Source organism: Mya arenaria, chromosome 7 (assembly GCF_026914265.1).
Source record: "Mya arenaria isolate MELC-2E11 chromosome 7, ASM2691426v1".
Taxonomy (NCBI): domain Eukaryota; kingdom Metazoa; phylum Mollusca; class Bivalvia; order Myida; family Myidae; genus Mya; species Mya arenaria.
The window spans coordinates 14,517,422-14,529,844 of NC_069128.1; the positions used below are offsets into that span (position 1 = coordinate 14,517,422).

Consider the following 12,423-nt stretch of genomic DNA (forward strand, 5'->3'; position numbering starts at 1 on the left):
GTCTACCTCCCAAAGGCATTGTTTAACTGTCTTCATACGAAACACGAAATCAGTCCCACCCCTATAACATATTTAACCCATCGATAAAGACCACAATGTGATACTTATGTCTACCGGGTTATGGTTGAAATTTGTGTGATATGAGATTTTACGGAATTTACTGTCTAACAGATTTCCTTATAGTTAGAAGAGGATCAATTAGTGTACAAATACATATACATACGGATAGTTTTCCCTAGCAAAGTTTAGATTCAACTAGCACTTTTACACGAAGTATTCGCAAATGAGTTTTAAATTAAACAGCAACATTTTCTAGCGAAGTATTTCGAAAATCTGTCTATTGATATCGACGAAGTACATCAACTAAAAACATTAAGCGTATTACATAAATCTGACAATAGTTTTACTCAACATACTCGCTTGTCTGTAACAATAGGCGAATAGAAGAGATGTTAACCGATCAGGACATCAGTGTTTTATCTCCATCGAAGATTACAGTACAATCGCCAGTCTTTGTGATCTCATGTTTCTAGCTCGAATAAACAATTTGTAGATTTAATTATGTTTTTTCCATATACAGACACTTACCAAATCCGGCAAAATATTTACCATATATTTGAATTCAGAGATGTGAACGACGATGAATACAAGCGTTCTAGCATTGGCGGCTCTGTCAATGATATATATACATTTCAAATATGGCATCGGTCAGACAATATCACTTACCCTATGGGCATTATCAATTTTATTTTCGCTGTATATAGAAGAGACGTAACCTCTAGAAAAGAGTGTGAGTGATCTGCTCTAAACAAGATGGGGTATAAGTAATACATTTTAATTAGTCTGTAGTAGTGTTCATTAAAATCATATGACTATGGGCATTATCAATTTTATTTTCGCTGTATATAGAAGAGACGTAACCTCTAGAAAAGAGTGTGAGTGATCTGCTCTAAACAAGATGGGGTATAAGTAATACATTTTAATTAGTCTGTAGTAGTGTTCATTAAAATCATATGACTTACTTAAATAATGATAGAAATTGGGTATATTGAAGAAAACATAATTATGATTACGCTGAATAAATATTGGACAAAACAAATATATGCCAAACAGGAATATGACCGGTTAGGCACTGTATATTAACAGTCCATCACTCTAACATTACTGATACCGGCATCTGATTAGAACCTGGATCGAAACGGTGACTGATAGTTTTAATACGTCCCGGTTCCCCGTCCCTTTATCTGGCACTGAATTTTCTTTTTTCATTCATTTGTTACAGCTTCCATTTTGTCCCGTAAAACGAAGATAATAAAACAGAAATTAGCTTGAAGGGTATGATTTCTCATCTGTATAGCATTTTATTGAGATTAATCCATTCAATTGCATGAAAACATACATTTGCAGGATTTCGAACCACCATTCTCAATATAGGGGCAATCACTCTTGCTACCTGACCCATTCCAAATAGCTGTTTTTAGAAACAATTTCTCAGACGATACATGTTTTTGCTCAATTATATGAAAAAAGATATTGAATTCACTTAATTAACGTACGATGAATAAAATTACAAGTGAATGGTGATCGAGTATCCCGAAAGTGTACAATGTAAAATGTTACGAAAAAGCAGCCTACAATTAATTGAAACCTATACGCGCGTACTCAATAATAATGAAATACTCTAATGGGAAGAAGATGGCAGAAATGTTGTGATGGGGCCATCAAAACAAATGGCATTTTAATTGGCAAAGGAACGTTTTTGCTCTTCAATCGTTTTTTACGTATCAAGGTAAGAAAATGAGCTCATCAGAGTTCTGTAAAATAAATCATAAAAATAGAGATACATAATAAAAAAGAAATGTAGGCATACATGTAATTTGTTTGTTTCAGTGAAATCTAGCAAACAATGTGTAATACACATTTGACAGACATGTGATTTGCATTCAGGCCTTTACTACGTTTATTTTGAAATTGCATTGTTGAAAAAATAGGAATAATCTATCTTCATATAAATACTGATGATTTTTAAGCAAATTTAAAAGAATATGTTGTTTGTCAAATTTCTTTGTCATATATATGGATATCATATTGAGGAACTGTAACAATATGTTTACTTAATCTAAGATTATCATATAATTAACTAGGGCATTGGAGAATAAGAAATTTATTAATACATGAGCAGAAAATTTGCACAATTACACAATAAAAATATCTGATAACGATAGTAAAACTATAAGCTTTCCAAGACAAAAATTATTACCAGAAAACGTACCAGCAATGTATAATAGGATGGACAATTAGTTTTATTCAAAGAAATGGTATGTGTATAATTTGTGAACGGAACCATTTTTATACCCTCGTTGACTCTATTCCAGTGAACTCGTGCTTTACTTACCGTTCCAGTGCGGTATTTACGTCGTATATCTGTAAAGATATTATGATAAGTGTGTGGTTTGTATGTGGTGTTTATACGTTTGTGTTTCTAGTCAATTGTCGTTTGTGCCTCTTGACAGTGTTTTTTTTCTGAATTTCGACTAATGGGATAGTTCCTGTAGTTTTCATTGTTTTATTATGCCAACCTTTGTTCGTTTCATGTACTTACTATTATTGGATATTTCTTCAAATACATCAACACGTCATATACTCTCACATGAAACATAATGCCAAATGATGGGAACAATGATTCACATATGATTTTTTGAGACTTCATCTGTTGATATGTGTCTACTAGACAGGGTTGCTTTACATATTGATACTGTCAAAAACTGGGGGGAAATTATGGAAGAAAACTTAAAAAATGAATGAATCGTTGCAAAGAACATTTGATTTGTTAAGTTTCGACATACTTTCAAGTACATAATATGTATCCAGAATAATATATTTAAATATATCTACATGTCGACAGGTTATTAGGTAAAACCACTGATAAGAAACACATTTCTGATGCTTGGAGGCAATAAGTTTGCATGTTGTCAGTATAATATATCGAGAGTGCATTCGTTTTTATGAAGTTGCGATGATTATCATTTAAAACAGGAAACAAATTGTGTATGAGTTCATTGCTCATTGTCATTTATTGATACAATGTATTCAAATATTATTAAGAATATCAGAAGTGTAATAAACAAGACAATAATAAGAATTTAATTACTTCATGGAAAGAAAATTGGCACATTTTTTTATAAATATAGCCAATAAAGATAATGAATAGGCACGTTCAAAAATACATATATTTCACTCGTGATTACAAGATTACATACTATTTATATATAAAGGGATGGTCAACTTCATGAAATCATAGAATTAATATGTGTATAATATGTGTACGGAAAGTGTTACACAATCTCGAACCCAAATGAATATACCCAGCCCAACCCATCCTCTTCTCCAGTTGTTCAAATTATTTTGCTGTTCAATTTGTGAAGCAAATACGATATATGCAAAAATTATATTATTGCTCAGTAGCCAAAAGCTCAAACATAAACTATCCATATTTTCAAGGTTACCCTTCGTATTTTGATAAATCTGACAGTGTGTTCTATAAATGTGTTAAGACATCTAAAGTATATAATGGTCTTTGTCTGACCTTAAATATGCCATTAAATTACCGCTGTTTTATTGCATATTGTTGGGCTCAGTTTGACACCAACTCCGTGCCTAGCAGAAAGACGCAACCGTACGAGTTAAGGTTTCAAACGGTCCAATCTTTGCGTGCGTCTTTATTTCGTATTTTGCAATGTCATCCCTAAAGCCGATCATTATTTGTGTCACTGACATGCACCTTTTCCCGGATTTCATTTAGTTTCAATAGCTTTCAAATATTGAATATGTCCTAGTTTATTAACATTTATGACATTTATGTCAGTTAATTGGCGTAACAAATTGAATTGCAAATGTGTTGTTTCATAGTATTTGACGTTGTATGTCTTTTTATAATGTATTGCCATGAAGTTCTCACATCGCATGTATTTAACATATGTTCAAGCAATTTACCAGAAGCACAATTGTTCTTATAAAATTGATGTCAAAACAGATAAATTTTTTACAACCTCATCTAACAAATACAACTTTCATCTAACATCTACTTCTTGATATGTCATTTTTCTACTTTCCCAACCACTCGTTCACTTTAACTTACTTTATTTCATACATATTTTTAACGTCTAGTCCCTGTTACTACCCACTGCCATACTTCATTACAATTTACAATTCTATTCATAATAATCTGCAATATCCCATGTTGTAACTACTAAACACTCCAATAAGTAGTTTACACCAACCATTTTTAACATGTTAATAGCAGTTTGTTAGACCGACAGAAAAGATACATTGTATAAGCTTTCAGCTTTCTTCTCAATTCTGTCAATACTTTTTGAACAACATTATGCATTATCCATGTACTTTGAGTATGCTTATTTTGTATTGTTCATCTGAAAAGATAGTGTTTAAAATAATTAAAGCTACAAAAGAAAGGTCCATTTATGTAAGTTTTGAGTCTGCTTTCTCATCCTTTAGAGCGTCCTTGCTCATTATGCGTGTTATTACTAAGTTCCCTTAACGTAACAACTCGTTTTAAGCGGAAGGTGGGAACAATCTGCCGTTTTTTTTTTTTTGCATCGCCATACTTTATTTACAACGTTCGATGGATGTTAATTGTTGACACAATTCCTCTAGTTGAACAAACTGTCTGACACCAACAGCCAGTATCAGCCCAACGGCTGTTAACACATATTCGTCCTAATTTGTTTATAAACTGTTTTTAAACCTTCATGATTCTTAAAAGCAGTACAATCAAACGGGTAGCGGTTTTTCCCCCAGATGTGGGATTTCTTTTACGAAATACTTTTGCGATCAGGCACAATTCAATGTGTACAACATTGTTTTCTAAATATGTTATTCCGCGAGAACAGGAACATGGAGAGTTGCAGTATATTTTCTTTTCACACATTGCTCTAATTATATACAAGGGGTTTTAACCTATAAGGATGACAAAAAACAAACAAATGTATAATAAGGTCAAAACGATCCGTGTGTCTGAGGACATAGTTTAACAGGTGTTCGACAATGATATATGAATAGGTACGCCCAAATGTTATACAAACATGTATAAAGTTATAGATCGTTTTAATGTCCAAAACGTTTCATCAATCGTCCAAACTGTTCACCAGACTCCAGATACCCTGCACTGTAGGCTGATTCTTCAACCACATGTCACCCTTATTGCTCGCTGTCCCCAACTGTCGGTTAACACTCCTGGTGCACTGCCCAGTGTTAACGTTTCCGGACGATGAGAGTCACTCACTGCTGCTTTCCAAAACAATGCATCCAGACACATTGTACCTTACCGAGTGGATAGACCCTAAACGACATGTCTCCTTTAATGTTGTTTGAGAGTACCAAACAGTCCAGCCGGACTCCAGGTTCCCTGCCAAAGTGTGTTTCCTTCCACGCCATGTAATACTCCTTGCAGCCTTCAAGAGTTCAAAGTGCAATTCAGTTTTTGTAAGCTTACAAAGGACTGTGACTGAACTCATGAAAATATATTACTGAAAATTTGAATTAAATTGTCAACCAACTATTGTAATGTAGGAGCACGTTTGACACGAGGCTATAAGTATGTGTGGCTTCAAACGGCTTGATTTTTGAATACGTGTCCAAGGCAAGGTAAGTCAAGGAACGGATACGTTTCCGGTATACTCAACCATGTATATTTATGTTCGGGTAATTTACGTTATCATATACTTAGCAAAACCTATGAATTATTTGAAAAAAAACGTTTTATATTGCGGACTGATATCGTTGCAGCTTCGTTATTGCATTAGTAAACTTAAATCCAAACATTTATTTGTTGCAATGTGTTATACCTGAGTTCAACAATTGCGTATGATAAATTAAACAGCTAAGCAAATATCAACTTGCTGGGAATGTGTAAGGACATTTCAATAACTATCAGAGCTTCCAGGTAGCTGTTTGCAATTGAAGTTCACATTCTCGCATATTTAACCTGTTCACTGCGATCCAAAAATTTCGGTTTTTAGTGGACTATTTAAAATATTGTCTTCATTCTCATCATTATTATTATAGTCATGAATTCTGCAGAATTGAATTAAACAAATATAATATTATCACTGTTTATATAAATATGCTCGTTTAAATGTCTTAAAGGATTACTCACCTTACACTTTTTGCCATGAAATTCGTATGTGTTACAACAATGTTTTACAACAGGGTACTTATATGCTTCAGTCAACAATTTAACCATTCAATGTTGATAGGACTAGTTCCTGTAACTTCGGTATATGTCTAGAAAACAATTATCAAATATCCGCAAGGTTGTTATTAATGCTAAAATAAAATATTTCGGTGGTTCATTGGGAAAATCAGTTATATATGTGTGTATTAAACATATGCATAGTTAAAGTTCGTTCAAGTTTGAAAAATAATTGTTAATCAGGACAAACATTATTCAAATTCGACCAGTTAACATTCACAATTTTGCGAGGAGTAGACCTAACAGTTTTTTTTATCTTAAAATTGATTTACTCAAAATGTGATACAGTTACCACTTAAAACTATCACGATATATCCCAAAGTAAGTTAGTGTGAAACATATTTCCTAAACGCATATGCATGGCATGTACATTATGTTTATTTTCAATAGGTGCCATTTCTGTACAAAACATAAACATGCTGTTTAGCAGCAGATGTCGTACATCTCCATTGGGCCTGCCTTTCTCGTCTGTTTTCTTATACAATCTTACACTCTTTTTACAAAATGCACAATCGCTGACAAAATTTAGTAAAGCAAATCGGTCTAGTCATAATTCCCTTTTAAAAGCGGTTATTATATATAGAGCCGATTAAGTGTATAGAAAAAAAGGCAATGCCGGTCATATTATCAAAATTGTTTTAACAAGTTTTCTTGGACTAAACTAATATATGATTAAATGAAAATACCTTTTTTTAGCTTAACCCTTTCGGCGCCAAATAAATAGTCAAAAGTTCATCTCAGTGCCAAATTAATTCCTGGAAGTATAAGAGAATTCTACCAAGGTTATTCACTTGACCATAACTTTTTTATTTATAAAGCTTTTCTCTTCAAATTTTCACAGTAAATTAATTAAATAATATATTAAACATAAGATCAAAAGAAATATGATTTTTTGAAATTTTATTATACAAAATATTTAATAAATTACATAATAAATTTAAAAAAATGAAAAAATGTCATTAAGTTCATAAATATTTAGTGATTACATTTGTGTACATATCCTTTCTTTACTTCTTATACAATAGAAAAAATGACTATGTTAAAATGAAAACATTTTTGCTTATAAACAAATCTACATGTGTACAAACAACACATCTAGATAGTTATGCATCAACATTATGGACCACACGTCCAGCTTCCTGAAAGTTCTTGTTTGTGTGAATGACACGGGCTGCCCACATAGGAATGTTGCACTCATTGCATTTAAAATATGTTTGTTTTATACTCCATCCAGGAGTCTGTCTGTCACTTCGCACTGCACAATCTGGTCGATGATTCTTCTTTTCGAATATTCCCCTCTCCCGATCGCTCTACCTTGTCCCCTCAACCTCTTGTCCGTGGTCTTAAATAAATAATAAATAATTCTATAACAGTCATAAATCAATATAGGCATATGTTTAATTATCAAACTGCATTATAAATTGAGAATTTGATCAAAATAAGCAGCCAGAACTCAAAAACAGACGAATTTGAAGATATCATAAAAAAACGACCGCCAACCTCTCAACCTACTGGGCAAAGTTTCATCCATATATTTTTTTTAAATTTAGTCTTCTTTTATATATATTATATTGAATTACTTAGCTGCCAAGTGCTTATTTCTTTATTTATGGTATATTTGACATTTTCATGGGGATAAAACATCAATAATAACAGAAAAAAAGCATTATTCAAACTAACCTGAAGGTGTTTGTGGTCTGGATGACGGATTTGAAACAGTTTTCTCACTAATATCGTCATCCGAACTTTCATTTGACATATCCGAATCCAATTTCGATGTCCGGAATATTACTATTACTGTCATAACATATCGTATTTAGCACTTCCTTGCAAGTATAAGCCCGCTTCCTTTTCCTGGAAGCCATCTTGAATTGTCCAGATCGCTCTGCGATTTTAATTCACTTTAGAAGACTGTAATTAATTCAATTTTACGTGAAAAATTATTTAAGAATGCGGAAGTAACATGAAAAAGCCTCGTTCTGAATCGAAAGTAGAAATCACTCGGCTCTGTAATAATATTTGAGCGTAAAAATAGCGAAAACACTACCCTATCGTTTTGTCGCAAATATGCGACTTTGGCGGTCAGCCTAGTTGTCGCAATTATGCGACTTTGGCGCCGAAAGGGTTAAGCAGACTTAAATAATAGTTGAGAATGAGAGTATTTTGCAATTTGAATCAATGTTTGGTTTAATAAAAATAAATTAATTATATTTTACACTTTTTAAGCGATGTTCGTGCTGTAAATATTTATCTTAATGGTCGCAACAAATCATTGACATTCTCGGCAGCAGCGCTAATGCACAAACATTCATTTATAGAAACAAACTCATATCAAAACGATAGAATAGAGATATTTTTGTCCATGGTGAAATATAAATGACGTATGTGGCGACAAAACTGATAATGTTTCCAGTGATAACAAGAAGACAAATAACCAGCTGACGTGACTTGCATCAGTTTTTCTATGCGGGGGCTTGGCACAATTTTATTTCAAGAAAGGGAAAACACCTAAATTTCATTGTATTGTGGTAATGCAAATATACATCAAGTCTAAGTTATGAGGTCCTGCATCTTGACACAGTGGCAAAAGGCCATTGTCTTTTAACACTTGTCCGGTTCTACATAAGTAGTATGTTTTTTTAATGAAAGCAAAGACGAAATTCACAAAACCTTATAGAAACTTACTCTGTTGACACACTAACAGTGAACGATTTGTGACTTATATTGACTAAACATAACTAAAAAGACTATCCTTCGTTGAATTGTGCATTTTTGCTGATGTACTGACGTAGTTATGATGACATTTCAAACTCATAATCTTCAGTTCTTGCTTTATGCGTATGGAATGGCCGGTCATTGCAGGCGCAAAGGAGCCGCTGTCCCAATATTATGGCTAGTAACTGCAATTGGACCGCGAATATTTGATACCGATTGTCTTTTTTTTTAAATAAACCTACGCGTATAGAGATCAATACCAGGCTGACACGATATTGAATATACAGGTCACATGTCGTGAAAATAGTCGGCGGATTATTAAAGACGGGTAAGTGGAAGAAACGAGGCAATAAGACAATACTATTTTGTATCGTTTTTGATGTTTCAAAAACTTTAGTTGATTGTGATAATTGTATTTACTAGTCGAATCAGAATCAGAATTGCCATTATATAGCCAGAAATATGTAATATTTCGAACTCGTCACATTAAAGATTGACATTAAAATGGACGTTCCAAATCAGCCTTACAAAGTTAAATTTCCTTTTGGCACAAAAAAAAGAGCTGAAAACAGATAACTTATGAAGCCACTCGTGGCTTCACTATAAATAGGTTACTGTGCCAATTGGCTAATTATACTACACGGGTATGATTATTTACTAGAAGATTAATACTAGTTGATTTAAAATTACAATGCCAAAACGTTACGAAACGCTATTAGTTTTATATCTAACTTATCAACCGAAAAAAGATCTAGAATAAAACATGAAAATAAAAACTGAACTTACTGGAAATCGAGTCTTTTAATGCTTCAAATTGAAAACAATCTTGATGACGGGACGGGGCACCCCTCCCAAGCCCACCCCTTTCCGCAGCCCCAATGTCAATTTGCTTCCTACGCGCCTGTATTGAAGTATAGCCAACAGTTCCGTAGGCCATGACCACACCGGTTGGCACTTAAATGTCATTAATTAGCTGATTTCATTTTGGCTTGTTATTTGTCCGAGGTTAGCTGTGTTTGCCTGAGCCCGAAACGGCGAAGGCATATACAGCTAACCGAGGACAAATAACTGGGCTTATATGAAATCACATAATTTATAAGTATTTTATTCAGTAACTTTTACGTATGGTTTGACATTTTGGTTAAAATACCATTCTAATAACTTACCTCAAGTTTATATTTATATTTGAAGCCTGTTTTTTCGCCGATTCATTCATTGTCTCTGCTTTTCTCGACCTAACTTTTCTAATTTTGACATGCATCCTATAGTGACATTGCACATACTTATGAATAAAGCACTGTACAGTCTTAAAAAGCATGAATTGTCGTCTTTTTTTGGTAAATCGTATGCCAAAACGTCAAATGTTTCACCTTTGTTTTCCATTTATTTCGGTGAACACAACAATTTTAGTAAAAATCACCAACAGGTTATATCAAGCAGTGAAAAGTGTTTGAAGAATTTAATAGGCTAGTATTTCCGAATAGGTTTAAATAAAGCACAAACAGTCGGAAAACGAAAAAAAATGGCTTCCGTTTTTAAACAAAAAAAAACGTCAATTGTGTGGGTATACAAGGGATAGCTGGGATGTGCCGTTTGTTACCTTTCATGTGGCGCCGTAGTGCCGAGTGGGGAATGAGCCTTACCTAGGTATCCCGGGAAGCCGGTGCATTTAACGGGGATTTTACCAGCAGTTTGTCCCCCCATGATGATGCGATGTAGATATTCAAATTAAGAATAAATATAGTTCAGTAAATGTTTGTTGATTAATTCTAATTGCTTTAGTTTTAACACAGTTTCGATTACATAAATTCCATAATATGTCCGTAATAATATCATATATGCGTCGGCAAGGCAATAATGTAAAATACAAGGACATGAAAATCATCACCTTATAATTGGATAACATATTATTTGCATGTGTTGGCGATATTAAATATTGAAATAGCATTTGCTTTGCATAAATTTTGCCAGATGAAGATGAAATAGTACTTATTGAGTGAATGAAAAAACTATACGTTTTCTTTCAGCAAAAATAGACGTTTACTTCTGCATATGACACTTGATTCTTAAATATGATAAAGATAATTGCACAAAACACACATTGTTGTCAAACCTCAAATACAAATAAGAAGGAAGTGTACACCATTAAGGGGCTTAAAGCAGTAAATGCATAAGTCAGTCAGTCCGGACAGCATATATGGACCGAATTGGGGTGCAATATATCTGATATAACACAAATCAGTATGTATCTTTACTAAATGCCCCTTTTGATAAATAAAATCCCACACGCAATGTCAGTATCATGAAACTGTTTTAAAGAGGAATATTATTGACTCTCATTTAAGATTTTTAAACCTAAAAATATTGCAAAAAACATAGATGGATCGAATAATTCAATTTAAAAAAAAATCGCACTTGGAAGGTGCCTCTCCCCAAGTAATCGAGTCTAAAATGGATTGTCCTGATACTGCAAACAACTGAATTATTTTGTGATATGTATAATGAGCCATAATTGACATAAATGTGTGCAATGAAATACAAGCGAGTTTTACTTGAAGAAATTTAGTATCATGTTCATGTTTATCTTACGAAATATACGCTGTATTCCAAATAAACGCTTTTGATAAGGAGTGCAGGATACTGATCAATAATTAAGTCGTCTAAAGTCAAAGGTCAGTCTTCGACATATTCGTAGCATATAACAATCATAATCAGTATAAATAGTTATATAGGCATTAGCAATGCCTATTTATTTTATATTATGTTATTGTCAAGATTTTCCACGAGTTTACTTGTGGTGAAATATCAGTATTTGATAATTCAATAATGATTGAAATAAGATTCAAAAATTCATTTTAAGTGAAAGTTCTTTGATAAAGTTATAGGTATTATATGCAGAAATGATGACCACAAAACAATTTTAATACAATAAACTTCGCCAATGTGTGTTTTATATTGATAAGTAGTATTGTGGTCGCCAGAAATGTGTGGTATATTCATTTTTTATTTAACCCCTACCTTCTGAGAGAGACCTTGTTTAGCGAAGAAGGTGCACAATAGACTAGACGACTTTAATAAGGCGTGTCCTAACGTGACATTTATGTGGGGATGCACGTATTTGTTTTCTAGTCATACATTTCTTACTACCAGAACGTTAGAAAGGAAGTACCTCACACATTTATTAAGCTGTGTTTTGTTAAACACGGATAATAAAACACCGACAAGGCAACTTCAGAAACGTGCTTTTCAATTCGTAAAAAAACCCACATATTTGACACTGTGGCCTGAAATGTTTAATAGAAATCTGAAATAATAGGACTTTTTCTGCTAACTTGAATGTTTAATTTTGTGATATATGCCTCTTAAATATGTTATGCTAATCTGAAATATTTTATGGGGAGCCATTTTCGATTTTCAGGGAAATATATAAATATTAA

At 33.1% G+C, this 12,423-nt stretch overlaps 1 long non-coding RNA gene across 1 annotated transcript; it reads right to left on the reverse strand.

Annotated features, from left to right (window-relative positions):
• Positions 1-7,156: 7,156 nt before the first annotated feature.
• On the reverse strand, positions 7,157-8,298 carry LOC128239833 (uncharacterized). Its single transcript, XR_008261940.1, has 2 exons — positions 7,952-8,298; positions 7,157-7,613 (listed from the first exon to the last, which is right to left on the reverse strand). It is a non-coding gene; the product is annotated as an uncharacterized LOC128239833 (long non-coding RNA).
• Between the last annotated feature and the right edge of the window lie 4,125 nt (positions 8,299-12,423).